Source organism: Triticum aestivum, chromosome 4B, assembly GCF_018294505.1.
Source record: "Triticum aestivum cultivar Chinese Spring chromosome 4B, IWGSC CS RefSeq v2.1, whole genome shotgun sequence".
NCBI lineage: Eukaryota > Viridiplantae > Streptophyta > Magnoliopsida > Poales > Poaceae > Triticum > Triticum aestivum.
The window spans coordinates 564,395,531-564,410,116 of NC_057804.1; positions in this window are offsets into that span (position 1 = coordinate 564,395,531).

Below are 14,586 nucleotides of genomic sequence, written 5' to 3' on the forward strand. Positions count from 1 at the left end.
ATGTCCGGATCACTAACGAGGGTGATTATTCTGCCGGGCCCAGGCATTTTGAGGTTCATGTACCCGTAATGGGGTACGTCTTGAAAAATTGTGAATGCCTCTCGTCCTAATATAGCGTGATATCCGCTGTTGAACGGGGCCACTTGGAACGTGACTTCTTCGGATCTGTAATTGTCCGGTGAGCCGAATACCACATCGAGTGTGATTTTTCCTGTGCAGCGCGCCTCCCGGCTAGGGATTATTCCTCTAAAGGTTGTGCTGCTTCGCTCAATGCGGCTCCAGTCTATTTCCATTTTTTGAAGGGTTTCCTCGTAGATGAGGTTTAATCCGCTGCCGCCATCCATGAGGACTTTTGTAAGTCGAAAGCCATCCACTATTGGACTAAGTACCAGTGCGGCTGGAGCTCGGGCTATTCGGAATTTAGGTTCGTCGTTGGCGTTGAAGGTGATGGCTGTGTCGCTCCATGGATTGGTTGTTGCTACTTGGTAGACTTCGGCGAGGCTGCGGATTGTTCGTTTCCGCATATTATTTGATGCGAAAGTCTCGAAGACTGTTGATACCGTACCGATGTTGTTGGAGTGGTTTTCCGGGGCTAGAAGCTCCTCGCCACTTTTGGCCACCTGCCGTAATATCCAACATGCTCGAAGGCTATGTGTTGGGATGGCGCCTTCTGTACTATGAATTTTACAGGGTCCGCTAAGCCATCCCTCCAGTACGGTTCCGTGCCCTTTATGGGGTTTTTGCTTTTTGGTTTTTGTATCTGGTGCCTGAGTGTAATGCACCCTTTTGTTGCGGACTAGGGTTGTATTCGGGGCCGGATTGTCCCAAAACTTATTTTTGGTTGTCTGGAAACTCTCCATTGCACAGTACTTTCGTACTATGCACGCCAGGTCGGCAAAGCATGTAATTTCATGACGGCTGACGGCATTCAAGATTCCCTCGTCCGTGCAATTATTGCAAAAAATTGAGATTGCGTTTTCCTCTCGGCAGTCCTTTATCCTGTCCATAACCAGGAGGAATCTGGTCCAGTAGTGATGTACTGTCTCAGCGGGCTCTTGCTGGATTAGAGATAGATCGCATATGTCTGGGCGGGTGGGTGGAATTAAGTCCGAAACCCTACCCATATCAAGGCTCGAAGGCCAAGAAGTTTCCAAATTTGGAAGCTTGGATTGCTGGACGTTGTCCAACGAGTCTGGTCCGATGCCTGACTTTAAGTTCAGTGCTTGATCGAAGTCCTTCCCTCCGCGGGAATCCGGCATGGGGGGTTCGGGAGCCCGGACATGACTAGTTTTCAATACAGGAGAAGAGTCGCCGCATTGTTCCTCTACCACTGCAACGTGGTGGGTGACCTGGGGGGAGTTAATCTCTCTCAGATCTGTTTTAAGCCCAATCTGATTGTAGTCTGTAGCGACTCCCAGGGCGGCGATGCGATCCAAGAGCTCGTTTACGGACGAGAGCTCTATTGGATCCAGCCGCTCGGCGAATTCCGAGCTGACATGAAGATTGCTTTTGACGACTTGAGAGGTCATTGTCAAAGCGGTGGCCGAACAGGCGGTCATAAGAAAACCACCTAGCCGGATAGTTTGGCCGACGGCCATGGCTCCTTTGGCGAAAATACCGTCCTTGAAGACGGGAGGAGGCATCCTTCCTATCGGTGACGGCACAGAGGAACTCTCAATGAAAGCACCAATGTCGGTGTCAAAACCGGCGGATCTCGGGTAGGGGGTCCCAAACTGTGCGTCTAGGCGGATGATAACAGGAGACAAGGGACATGATGTTTTACCCAGGTTCGGGCCCTCTTGATGGAGGTAAAACCCTACGTCCTGCTTGATTGATATTGATATTGTGGATGTTTACAAGAGTGGATCTACCACGAGATCAAGGAGGCTAAACCCTAGAAGCTAGCCTATGGTATGATTGTAATGGTTGTTGTTGTCCTACGGACTAGAGCCATCCGGTTTATATAGACACCGGAGAGGGCTAGGGTTACATAGAGTCGGTTACAATGGTAGGAGATCTACATATCCGTATCGCCAAGCTTGCCTTCCACGCCAAGGAAAGTCCCATCCGGACACGGGACGAAGTCTTCAATCTTGTATCTTCATAGTCTTGGAGTCCGGTCGATGATGATAGTCCGGCCGATGATAGTTCGGCCGATGATGGTAGTCCGGCTATCCGGACACCCCCTAATCCAGGACTCCCTCAACGAGCTTTTCACATCTTGTGCTTCGCTTATTTACTTTCCCGTTGCTATTGTTACAATTACTACAAAACCCAAAAACATTACTTTTGCTACCGTTACCTTTATTATCATATTACTTTGCTACTAAATACTCTGCTGAAGATACTAAGTTATCCAGGTGTGGTTGAATTGACAACTCAACTACTAATACCCAAGAATATTCTTTGGCTCCCCTTGTGTCGAATCAATAAATTTGGGTTGAATACTTTACCCTCGAAAGCTATTGCGATCCCCTACACTTGTGGGCTATCAAGACTAATTTCTGGCGCCGTTGCCGGGGAGCATAGCTCTATTCTTTGAGTCACTTGGGATTTATATCTGTTGATCACTAGGAAGAACTTGAAAGACGCTAAAACCAAGATCTATCCCTCAACTACCAGGGGAGGTAAGGAACTGCCATCTAGCTCTGCACTAGATTCTCCTTCTGTTATGAGTAAGTTTGCGACACCTAAACCTGCTACTGCTATGAATTCTGATATGTTGCATGTTATTGATGATGCCACTTCTGCTTTGCATGATACTTATGATGAAACTACTTCTTTGCGTGATACTACTTTGCCTTTAGGTGAATTTCTTGATGAACAACTTGCTAGGGCTAGAGAGAACGAAATTATTGAAGATGTTATTATTGATGATAGTGATGATGAAAGTTCTCCGAATGATTATGAATTGCCTGTTGTTCCTGAGGGTTATGTTATGAATGAAGAAGCTACTAGAGCTATCTTTGCTTGCAATGATAGATATGATCTTAAGAAATTATTAGCTAAATGGAAGCAGCAGTCTCTTAATGCTAGAATGAAACCTGACCCTGCTTTTGCTACTTCACCTATCTGTGTTACTGATAAGGATTATGAATTCTCTATTGATCCTGAAATTATTACTTTGGTAGAATCCAATCCTTTTTATGGCCTTGAATCTGAAACTGTTGTGGCACATCTTACCAAGTTGAATGATATAGCTACCCTGTTTACTCATGATGATAAATCTCGCTATTTTTATATCCTTAAGATATTTCCGTTCTCATTAAAGGGTGATGCTAAGACTTGGTATAATTCTCTTGCTCCTGGTTGTGTGTGTAGTCCCCAGGATATGATTTATTACTTCTCTGCTAAATATTTCCCTACTCATAAGAAACAAGCTGCCTTGCGGGAAATATATAATTTTGTGCAAATCAAAGAAGAGAGTCTCCCACAAGCTTGGGAAGGCTTCTCCGATTACTTAATCTTTGCCTGATCATTCTCTCAAGAAAAATGAAATACTTGATATCTTTTATGATGGACTAACCGATGCTTCCAAGGACTACTTGGATAGTTGTGCTGGCTGTGTTTTCAGGGAAAGAACAGTCGACGAAGCTGAATTACTATTGAATAATATGTTGACTAATGAAAATAATTGGACTCTTCCAGAGCCAGTTCCTGAGGCAATTCCTAAACTAATTGAGCCAACTCCTGAGCCTATTCCTAAACCCACTCCGAAGAAGAGAGGTGTTTTATTTCTCAGTCCTGAAGATATGCAAGAGGCAAAGAAATCAATGAAAGAAAAAGGTATTAAAGCTGAAGATGTTAAGAATTTACCACCTATTGAAGAAATACATGGTCTTAATATACCGCTTGTTGAAGAACCACATTGTCTTGATAAACCGACACAGGTAGTAAAGGTAAATTCTCTCTATAGATATGATAAAGTTGAAATCCCCTCTACTAAATTTCATAGCCCATGCTTAGATGAATTTTATGACTTTATGGCTAAACAAGAAAGTTTAAATGCTTATGTTGGTAGAGAGTTAAAGAATAATGCTTTCGAGATAGGACGCGTGAGCGATAATATGGCTAGAGTTAAAGGTGAACTTAAACTCATTAGCAAATATGCGTCTATGGTTGCTACTCAAGCTGAACAGGTACTTAAAGCTCAAAATGAATTGCTTGATGAATTAAATAATAAAAATGACTTTGCTGTTAGAGTGGCTACTAGAACTGGTAGAATGACTCAGGAACCTTTGTATCCTGAAGTCCACCCCAACAGAATCAAACAAGATTCTCAGAGAAACTATTTAGAAGCACCTAGTTCTTCCAAAAAGAAGAAAAAGAAAGACGATAGGACTTTGCATGCTTCTAATGAACCTGTTGTAGACACACCTGAGAATCCCAATGATATTTCTATTTCTGATGCTGAAACATAATCAGGTGATGAACATGAACCTAGCGATAATGTTAATGATAATGTTCATGTCGATGCTCAACCTAGCAAAAATAATGAAGTAGAGATTGAACCTGCTGTTGATCTTGATAACCCACAATCAAAGAATCAATGTTATGATAAGAGAGATTTTGTTGCTAGGAAGCACGGTAGAGAAAGAGAACCATGGGTTCAGAAACCCATGCCCTTTCCTCCTAAACCATCCAAGACAAAGGATGATGAGGATTTTGAGCGCTTTGCTGAAATGATTAGACCTATCTTCTTACGTATGCGCTTAACTGATATGCTTAAAGTAAATCCTTATGCTAAGTATATGAAGGGTATCATTACAAACAAAAGAAAGATACCGGAAGCTAAAATTTCCACCATGCTTGCTAATTACACTTGTAAGGGTAGAATACCAAAGAAACTTGGAGATCCTGGGGTACCAACTATGCCATGCTCCATTAAAAGAAATTATGCTAGAACTGCTTTATGTGATCTTGGAGCCAGTGTTAGTGTTATGCCTCTCTCTTTATATCGTAGACCTGAATTGAATAAGTTGACACCTACTGAAATATCTTTGCAAATGGCCGATAAATCAACTGCCATACCTGCCCGGTATTTGTGAGGATGTGCCTATTGTAGTTGCAAATGTCACCATCTTAACGGACTATGTTATTCTTGATATTCCCGAGGATGATAGTATGTCGATTATCCTTGGTAGAACTTTTTTGAACACTGCAGGGGCTGTTATTGATTGCAACAAAGGCAATGTCACTTTTCATGTTAATGGTAATGAGCATACGGTACACTTTCCGAGGAAACAATCTCAAGTTCATAGCATCAATTCTATTAGAAAAGTTCCAACTATTATTATTGTAGGTTTTGAATTTCCTCTCCCTACTGTTAAGAAAAAGTATGATATTCTTACTGTTGGAGATTTTCATATCCCCGTTGAGGTAACTTAGTGTTATTTGAAATTTCTCCGGTTCCGTGTTATTCGGAATGAGTTTGTTAACAAGACTTGATCAACGTTGTTAGTGGATTCATTTTGATGATCATGAGATGGATGAAACTAGAAGGCACAACCTTCTGTACCCTCTTTTTACCTTCTGTTATTTAGAATAAATAATGCAAAAATATTATTATCCGTCTGTTTTCTGAATTATTCGTGCATTAAAAAAATATCCTGAAAATAAAAGTGCTCCAAATGCCCTGCAAATTTAGTATGATTTTTTATGGAATATTTGAGGATTTTAGGCACTGAAATCACTGCAGGAGGGGCAAGCACCAGGCCACGAGAGTGGAGGGCGCGCCCACCCCACTTGGGCGCGCCCCCCCTGTCTTGTGTGCCCCTGGTGGCCCCCCTCCACTTATGCCAGCACCCACACACTTCATCTTCTACCCAAAAAAATCCCCATCTAGCTCAAGCACGAGTTCTAGCTCGTTTTGCTGCGATTTTCGATCTCCTTGCTCAAAGCTCCATTCACAAAACTGCTTTGGGAGATTGTTGCTTGGTATGTGACTCCTCCATTGGTCCAAACAGTTTTTGTTCTAGTGCTTTATTCATTGCAAATTTTTGCTGCTTAGGTGACCATGTTCTTGAGCTTGCATGTTAAATTTATGAGGTCCCAAGAATTTCTAATGCATGATATAGGCTCTAGGCACTTGTAGGAGTAGTTGCTACCAATCTTGTTTAGTTTTATTCACTTTTATTTTGAAGTTACTAAAATTTCAGAAATTTTCAGAAAATGTTAAGGAGACTTTTAAGGGGCTCTTCTAGCCAAAGCTCTCAGGAAAAACAAGCTAAAGAGAAGGAAAAGGCCAAGTATAATCTTCCTCGCCTAGCGGAAGTACGGTCGTGTGAATGGCCATGTGATGATTTCTTGAAAGAAGCTAGAATTCATGAAGATTTTTATTCTTTGATTGAGAATGCGGACCTCACCGATTTCCTCCACGACCGGATGGATCAATATCTCTTACTTACCAACACTTTCGTGCAAAATTTTTATTATTATCCTAAGAAGTCACTGCCTTCAGTATCATTTCATTTATATGACGAATTAAGAGAAATGTCTTTATGTGATTTTTGCGTGGTATGTAGGATACCCTCTGAGCGAGAATTAGAGGAACCACATCGTAAAGATGTGGATGGCTTTGTTAACACTAGCTGTAGAGGAGCCAAAGAAAGGTTCCGAGGCAAAAATCTCTAGCATACACTTTCCTGTTTTACGCTACTTTGCCATATTTGCTAGTAGATGCTTGATTGGTCATGGAAATAGTGGAAACTTCAATGTTCCTGATATTATCATTCTTCAGCATGCCTTATTTGGAGACAATAGTTTTAGTATGGGTGCCGTCATTGCTAGACGGTTGAGCCTGAATCATACAAAAGGCCCCATATTTAGAGGTTTCTATGCTTCACGTCTTGCTAGACATTTTGAAATACCTATTAGGCACCATGAGAAAGAGGAGACAAAATTGCCTCCTTACATTTTAGATTACAAGAGCATGGTAGCCCACACGTTTATTGTTGACAACGAAGAGAAGATGCTATTGTATAACCCTAGATTTGATAAGAAACACAATGAGACTATTATTTTGCCTGCACCTTTGTTGTTTGATTTGCTTGCAGATAATTTTCTTGTCACGCCAGAGGTGGTGTATGCTCATCAAGCCCAAGCATCCACTCCAGAACCTGAACCTGAGCCGAAACCTACACTGGGACCCTTATCGTGAATCATCTTTCCAGTGGGATTCGGAGATGACCCGCCAGTGGTATCCTGATTACACTTCCCAGTACACCGAGGAGAGTAGTAGCGGTCTTTGGTATTAGACCAACTTAGGCCAAAAGCCTAAGCTTGGGGGAGTACATATTTCTCACCGACTTTACATTCATGTTCACACACTAGTCGTCGGTGCTCATACTCTTTCATTGTACTATCCATGCTAGTTTAATTTGTTTTTTAGTTTTCTTCTTGTGTGTTTGATAAACCTTAAGAAAAAACAAAAAAAAATAGTTAGTTTAATTTCCATGCTTGTAGTAGAAATTAAAATGAAAACCCAAAAAGATTTCTCGTTCCTCTTTTACTTGTTGGGAGCTTTCCCGTGCAAATAGTTTTATTTTCTTTTATTTTCTTCGGAGGTCGAGAAGACCATATTGAAAATGCTTAGTGGCTCTCATATGCATGATTGTTTATTTAACTTAGAGCCCATATTATCTTGTCTTCTCTTTTGAGTTGAATGCTTGCAGATTCCAGGTTAGTCCAATGCACGTGCACTATTATTATTATACACATCGTTCGATCGTGCAAGTGAAAGGCAATAATGACGATATATGATGGACTTATTGAGATGAGAAAAGATGCTATGAACTCGACCACTCTTGTTTTTGTAAATATGATGAGTTCATCATTTCTGATTTAGCTTATTATGAAGTAAACATATTTGCAATGACATTTAGAGATTATAGTTGCTTGTGCCATGCTTGATTAGCTATGAGTTATAATGGTTTACCTTGCGTGCCAACATGCTATTAGAATGATTATGATGTGGTATGATGGGATGGTATCCTCCTTTGAATGAATTGAGTGACTCGACTTGGCACATGTTCACGCATGTAGTTGAAACAAATCAACATAGCCTTCATGATATTTATGTTCATGGTATATTATATCCTACTCATGCTTGTACTCGGTGTGAATTAATTTTAATGCATGTTTATGACTGTTGTCGCTCTCTCAGTTGGTCGCTTCCCAGTCTTTTGCTAGCCTTCACCTATACTAAGCAGGAATACTGCTTGTGCATCCAAACTCCTTAAACCCCAAAGTTGTTCCATATGAGTCCACCATACCTTCCTATATGCGGTATTTACCTACTGTTCCAAGTAAATTTGTATGTGCCATGCTCCAAACCTTCAAATGAAATTCTGTTTTGTATGCTCGAGCAAGTCATGTTTCAACTACGGCTGCCTATATCTTCCATGCTAGGTGGGTTATTCTCAAGAGGAGTGGACTCCGCTCCTCATTCACGAGAAAGGGCCGGTAACTGGGATGCCCAATCCCATGATCCAAAAGATCAAAGCAAATCAAAATAATTAAACAAAACTCCCCTAGGGCTGTTGTTAATTGGAGGCACTCGTTGTTTCGAGCAATCCATGGATTGATGCTTGTTGGTAGTTGGGGGAGTATAAACCTTTACCATTCTATTTGGGAACTGCCTATAATGCATGTAGTATGGAAGATACAACCATCTCATAGTTGTTGCGTTGACAGCAAAAGTATGCGGCTCAAAATGTTATTCAATCTCTATTTTAAAATCGAGCTCTGGCACCTCTACAAATCCATGCTTCCCTCTGCGAAGGGCCTATCTATTTACTTTTATGTTGAGTCATCACCCTTCTTATTAAAAAGCACCCGCTGGAGAGCACACTGTCATTTGCATTCATTATTATTAGTTTATATTGGGTATGACTTGACTGAATCTCTTTTACCATGAATTACAGTGTTTAGTCAGTCCTTGATCTTTAAAGGTGCGCTACATTTATGTTTTGCAGTCTCAAAAAGGGCTAGCGAGATACCATTTTGTTATATCATGTTATGATTCTTTTGAGAAAGTGTTGTCATCCGAGTTTTATTATTATGGCTCGCTAGCTGATTATGCTATTGATATGAGTAATTGTGAGACCTGGGTGTTATTGTGAGTAAGGTTAGTTCATAATATTTGCTGAAACCTGAATGCTGGCTTTGCATGTTTACAACAACAAGAGCAAACAGAGTTTGTAAAAGTTTTTCTTTATCACTTTCAGTTTATCAACTGAATTGCTTGAGGACAAGCAAAGGTTTAAGCTTGGGAGAGTTGATACGTCTCCAACATATCTACTTTTCCAAACACTTTTGCCCTTGTTTTGGACTCTAACTTGCATGATTTGAATGAAACTAACCCGGACTGACGTTGTTTTCAGCAAAACATCTATGATGTTGTTTCATGTGTAGAAAACAAAAGTTCTCATAATGTCCTGAAAATCCTCGGAGGCACTTTTTGGAAAATATAAAAAATACTGGAGAAAGAATCAAGACCAGGGGGCCCACACCCTGTCCACGAGGGTGGGGGCGCGCCCTCCCCCCTGGGCGCCCCCCTGTCTCATGGGCCCCCTGAGGCTCCGCCGACCTCAACTCCAACTCTATTTATTCTGTCTTGCAGAGAAAAAAATCAGGGAGAAAGTTTCATCATGTTTTACGATACGGAGCCGCCGCCAAGCCCTAATCTCTATCGGGAGGGCTGATCTGGAGTCCGTTCGGGGCTCCGGAGAGGGGGATTCGTCACCGTCGTCATCATCAACCATCCTATATCACCAATTTCATGATGCTCACCGCCGTGCGTGAGTAATTCCATCGTAGGCTTGCTGGACGGTGATGGGTTGGATGAGATTTACCATGTAATCAAGTTAGTTTTGTTAGGGTTTGATCCCTAGTATCCACTATGTTCTAAGATTGATGTTGCTATGACTTTGCTATGCTTAATGCTTGTCACTAGGGCCCGAGTGCCATGATTTCAGATCTGAACCTATTATGTTTTCATGAATATATGTGTGTTCTTGATACTATCGTGCAAGTCTATAGTCACCAATTATGTGTTATGATCCGACAACCCCGAGGTGACAATAATCGGGATACTTCTCGGTGATGACCGTAGTTTGAGGAGTTCATGTATTCACTATGTGCTAATGCTTTGTTCCGGTTCTCTATTAAAAGGAGGCCTTAATATCCCTTAGTTTCCGCTAGGACCCCGCTGCCACGGGAGGGTAGGACAAAAGATGTCATGCAAGTTCTTTTCCATAAGCACATATGACTATTTACGGAATACATGCCTACATTACATTGATGAATTGGAGCTAGTTCTGTGTCACCCTATGTTATAGCTATTACATGAGGAATTGCATCTGACATAATTATCCATCATTGATCCATTGCCTACGAGCTTTTCACATCTTGTGCTTCGCTTATTTACTTTCCCGTTGCTATTGTTACAATTACTACAAAACCCAAAAACATTACTTTTGCTACTGTTACCTTTATTATCATATTACTTTGCTACTAAATACTCTGCTGCAGATACTAAGTTATCCAAGTGTGGTTGAATTGACAACTCAACTGCTAATACTAAAGAATATTCTTTGGCTCCCCTTGTGTCGAATCAATAAATTTGGGTTGAATACTTTACCCTCGAAAGCTGTTGCGATCCCCTACACTTGTGGGTTATCATACTGCTTCTAATTTGTTGAAATGCCATACAATTTGAACTTGGAAGAGTGATATTGGTTGCATCTTTCATATGGTGTCTAGCTTGCAGTGCTTCTAATTTGTTGAAATGCATTCTGCTTAGTTACCACATCATAGGTGTGAATATGTCATGCCATCCTGTTTTTTGTACATATTCCATCCTCGCATCATGTGTTTGCCTTTCATGTGAGTATTGTTTGTCAGTATCATGCATGAATGAGTTGTAAAGAGCGAATTGTATTCCTTTTTCTTGTCGGTTTGACCTCACAATGCAAAATCAAGAAAGCCGAAGGAAATTGGCAAGGCATTGGATGATGGTGGTCCTTACGAGCAACTGAAATGGAGGTTCTCTACAGATTCTACTCCATCGTCCTCCCAACAAGATTCGCAAGACAGCGCAAGGCTAGACAGTCAACGTAGCTATGTAGATGATGAGCACATCTCCCCTACTCCACCATCATAGGTGCTTGCTCTAACTTGGCACTATTATATGTGGTTGCATGTTGCGTATGATGTCTAGCTTGTATTGATTCTAACTTTGTTGAATTGCATCTGCTTACTTTACACATAATGCCTGTGAATATGACATGTGTTCCTGTTTCTAGAACATACTATATCCGATCACACCATGTTCTTACATCAGACTACTGTTCTTGCATATCCCGCATCAGTCACTTATGACAAGGCACCTTTAAGTCGCCACTGTGATATTGGTTGTGTCTTGCATATGATTTCTAGCATGTACTGCTTCTAATTTGTTGAAACGCCATACAATTTGAACTTGGCAGAGTGATATTGGTTGCATCTTTCATATGGTGTCTAGCTTTTAGTGCTTCTAATTTTTTGAAATGCATTCTACTTAGTTACCACATCATAGGTGTGAATATGTCACGCCATCCTATTTTTCGTACATATTCCATCCTCGCATCATGTGTTTGCCTTTCATGCGAGTAGTGTTCGTCAGTATCATGCATGAATGAGGTCTGAAAAGGGAGTTTTATTCCTTTTTCTTATCGGTTTGACTTCACAATGCAAAATCATTACAACTGAAGGAAATTAGTCTGGCAGTGGATGATGGTGGTCCTTCGGAGCAACTCAAACAGGGGGTCTCTACAGATTCTACTCCGCCATCTTCCCAACAAGATTCGCAAGACAACACAAGGCTGGACAGTCAACGTAGTTGTGTAGATGATGAGCACATCTCCCCTACTCCACCATCACAGGTGCTTGCTCTAACTTGGCACTATTATATGTGGTTGCATGTTGCGTATGATGTCTAGCTTGTATTGCTTATAACTTTGTTGAATTGCATCTGCTTACTTTACACATAATGCCTGTGAATATGACACGTGTTCCTGTTTCTAGAACATACGTGGACATGATGAGCACATCTCCCCTACTCCACCATCACAGGGGCTTGCTCTAACTTGGAACTATTATATGTGGTTGCATTTTCCGTATGATGTCTAGTTTGTATTGCTTCTGATTATGTTGAGTTGCATCTGTGTAGCTTAAAACTTATACCTACAATGATCACTTACCCATAAGACACATTTAACTTGGGACTGTGATGTAGGTTGCGTCTTGAATTGTCTTCTAGCTTGTACTGCTTCTAATTTCTTGAAATGGCACTTACGACGAGACACTTTTTACCTGATAGAGTGATATTGGTTGCATGTTCATATGGTGCCTAGCTTTCATTTCTTCTAATTTTGTTGAAATGCCTTCCGCTTACTGTTTTTCATACATATTCCATCCTCCTATCGTACGTGTGAATATGCAATGTTGTCTTTTTTGTATATATTCCATCTTCCTATCATGCGCTTGCCTTACATCGAAGTAGTGTTCGTCTGTATCATGCATCAACCAGTTATGCAGAGCTAATTTTACTCATCTTCTTGTGGTTTTGACTTCATAAGGCAATATCAGAAAATAGGAAGGAAACGAGTAAGTTAGGGGAGTTGGTGGTCCTCCGCACTGACACAAACAGAGACTCTCTAGATTTGCCACTACTACTGCTAATGAAGTTGAAGTCCCAAGTCTACATGATGAGTTCATCTCCTGTACTCCACCATCGCAGGTGCTTGCTCTATGTTGACAGTGTGATAATTGGTTTCATGTTGCATATGTTGTCTAGCCTGTATTTCTTCTATTTTGATTAAATTGCACCTGCTGAGTTTATACGTTATACATGAGCATATTCCATGGCTTTCTATGTCTAGAATACACTGCACCTATCTATCATACCATGTTCTTACATCAAAGTACTGTTGTTGTGTATCCCGCATCAGTCACTCATGATTGGATGCTTTTAACATGGCAGTTTGATAGTGGTTGCATCTTGCATTGATTTCTATGTTGTATTGCTTCTAATTTTTCGAATTGCCACTTATGACAAGACACTTTTAACTTGGCAGAGTAATATTGGTTGCATCTTTCATATGGTGTCTAGCTTGCATTACTTCTATTTTCCTGAAAATCCTTCTGCTTAGTTTACACATCATAGCTGTGAATATGTCATGTCGTCCTGTTTTTCTTACATATTCCATCCTCATACGGTTGTCTTACATCAAAGTATTGCTTTTCTGTATCATGCATCAACGAGTTCTGAAGAGCGATTTTATTCTTTTGTGTTGTGGGTCTGGCTTGACATGGCAAAGTCAAAAAAGTGCAAGGAAAATAATATAGTAGGGAGTGGTGTTACTCGTCGGGTGAAACAGAAAAGGATCTGCCGTTGAGATTCTGCTGGTACTTATAGTGTAGTAGAAGGTCCAAGTCCACCGGCTAAATCTACAAACACAGTATCATCTGCTCCACCAGCTACAGCATCCACTTCAACTGTACCAGCAAATGAGTTACTCATTTATTTGCTCCAAAACTGGCTAGTTCCCAAGCTGCCTTCACATCTAACACTACTTCCGGAGCACTGCTGATAAAACAGGACTTGGCAAGATTAGATGAAACTCATGAGCATCAACACCAAGATGGTACCTGACCAAGTCGAGTTGCAGTTGCATGCTCCTTTATATGTACTCTGACAGTTTGATGTACACTAACACTTTCCATATTCGTTGTTGAACTAGCACCACGGCGCAAGCGGAAACAGACATCAGGGATAATGCTTGACAGATTAACAAAATCTAAAGGAGGAAGAATGGAGATCCATTTTGAGGCAGGTTTAAAAAGGCCACGTGATGCTACAGAGTGAGCCAAGTTAGTATCAGATGCAGCCATTGCCGTTAGGTGTCATGCACGTATCCTCCCAATGTGGATCCAATTTAGGAATGAGAAATACAATACCCAGTTTAACACCTTCCTTGACCATTTATCCATAAGTAATGTTATTCGTCGCAGTTAGTAATATTTTCTTGGTCTGTCCCATACTTTCTAGCTTCCTCCTAATAAGACTCACATTCTTTTTTCAACAGATGAGGTTCAAGTTGGATCCCAAAGATGATGCAACTAAACAAGCATGCACTCATGTTTTTCAGTCTGCTCTGCGACAGTATCGGTACCACCTAAAGGCAAGGCTAACAATGAAATCGCCCAAACATCTCCAGTGGAATATATTACAGATGATGACTGGACAACACTCGTTAAACACTGGTCTGATCCAAAGTATCAGGTAGGCTATATTTATTTCATCAGACCACATATTGAACTTGTATTTATGTATGTGCCTTACAAGTGTATCTTCTCTAGGCTAACTATTTGAAGAACAAGACCAACCATTCTAAAGTGAAATTCCAACAGACAATAGGATCCCGTAGCTATATTGCACACTGCGAGGCTCTTGTAAATAGCTGCTACTTCCTTCTTTTGCGCCATATTATCATATCTATATTGACTTGTTCCAAATACAGAGGAAAGCCCATGCGGACCAAA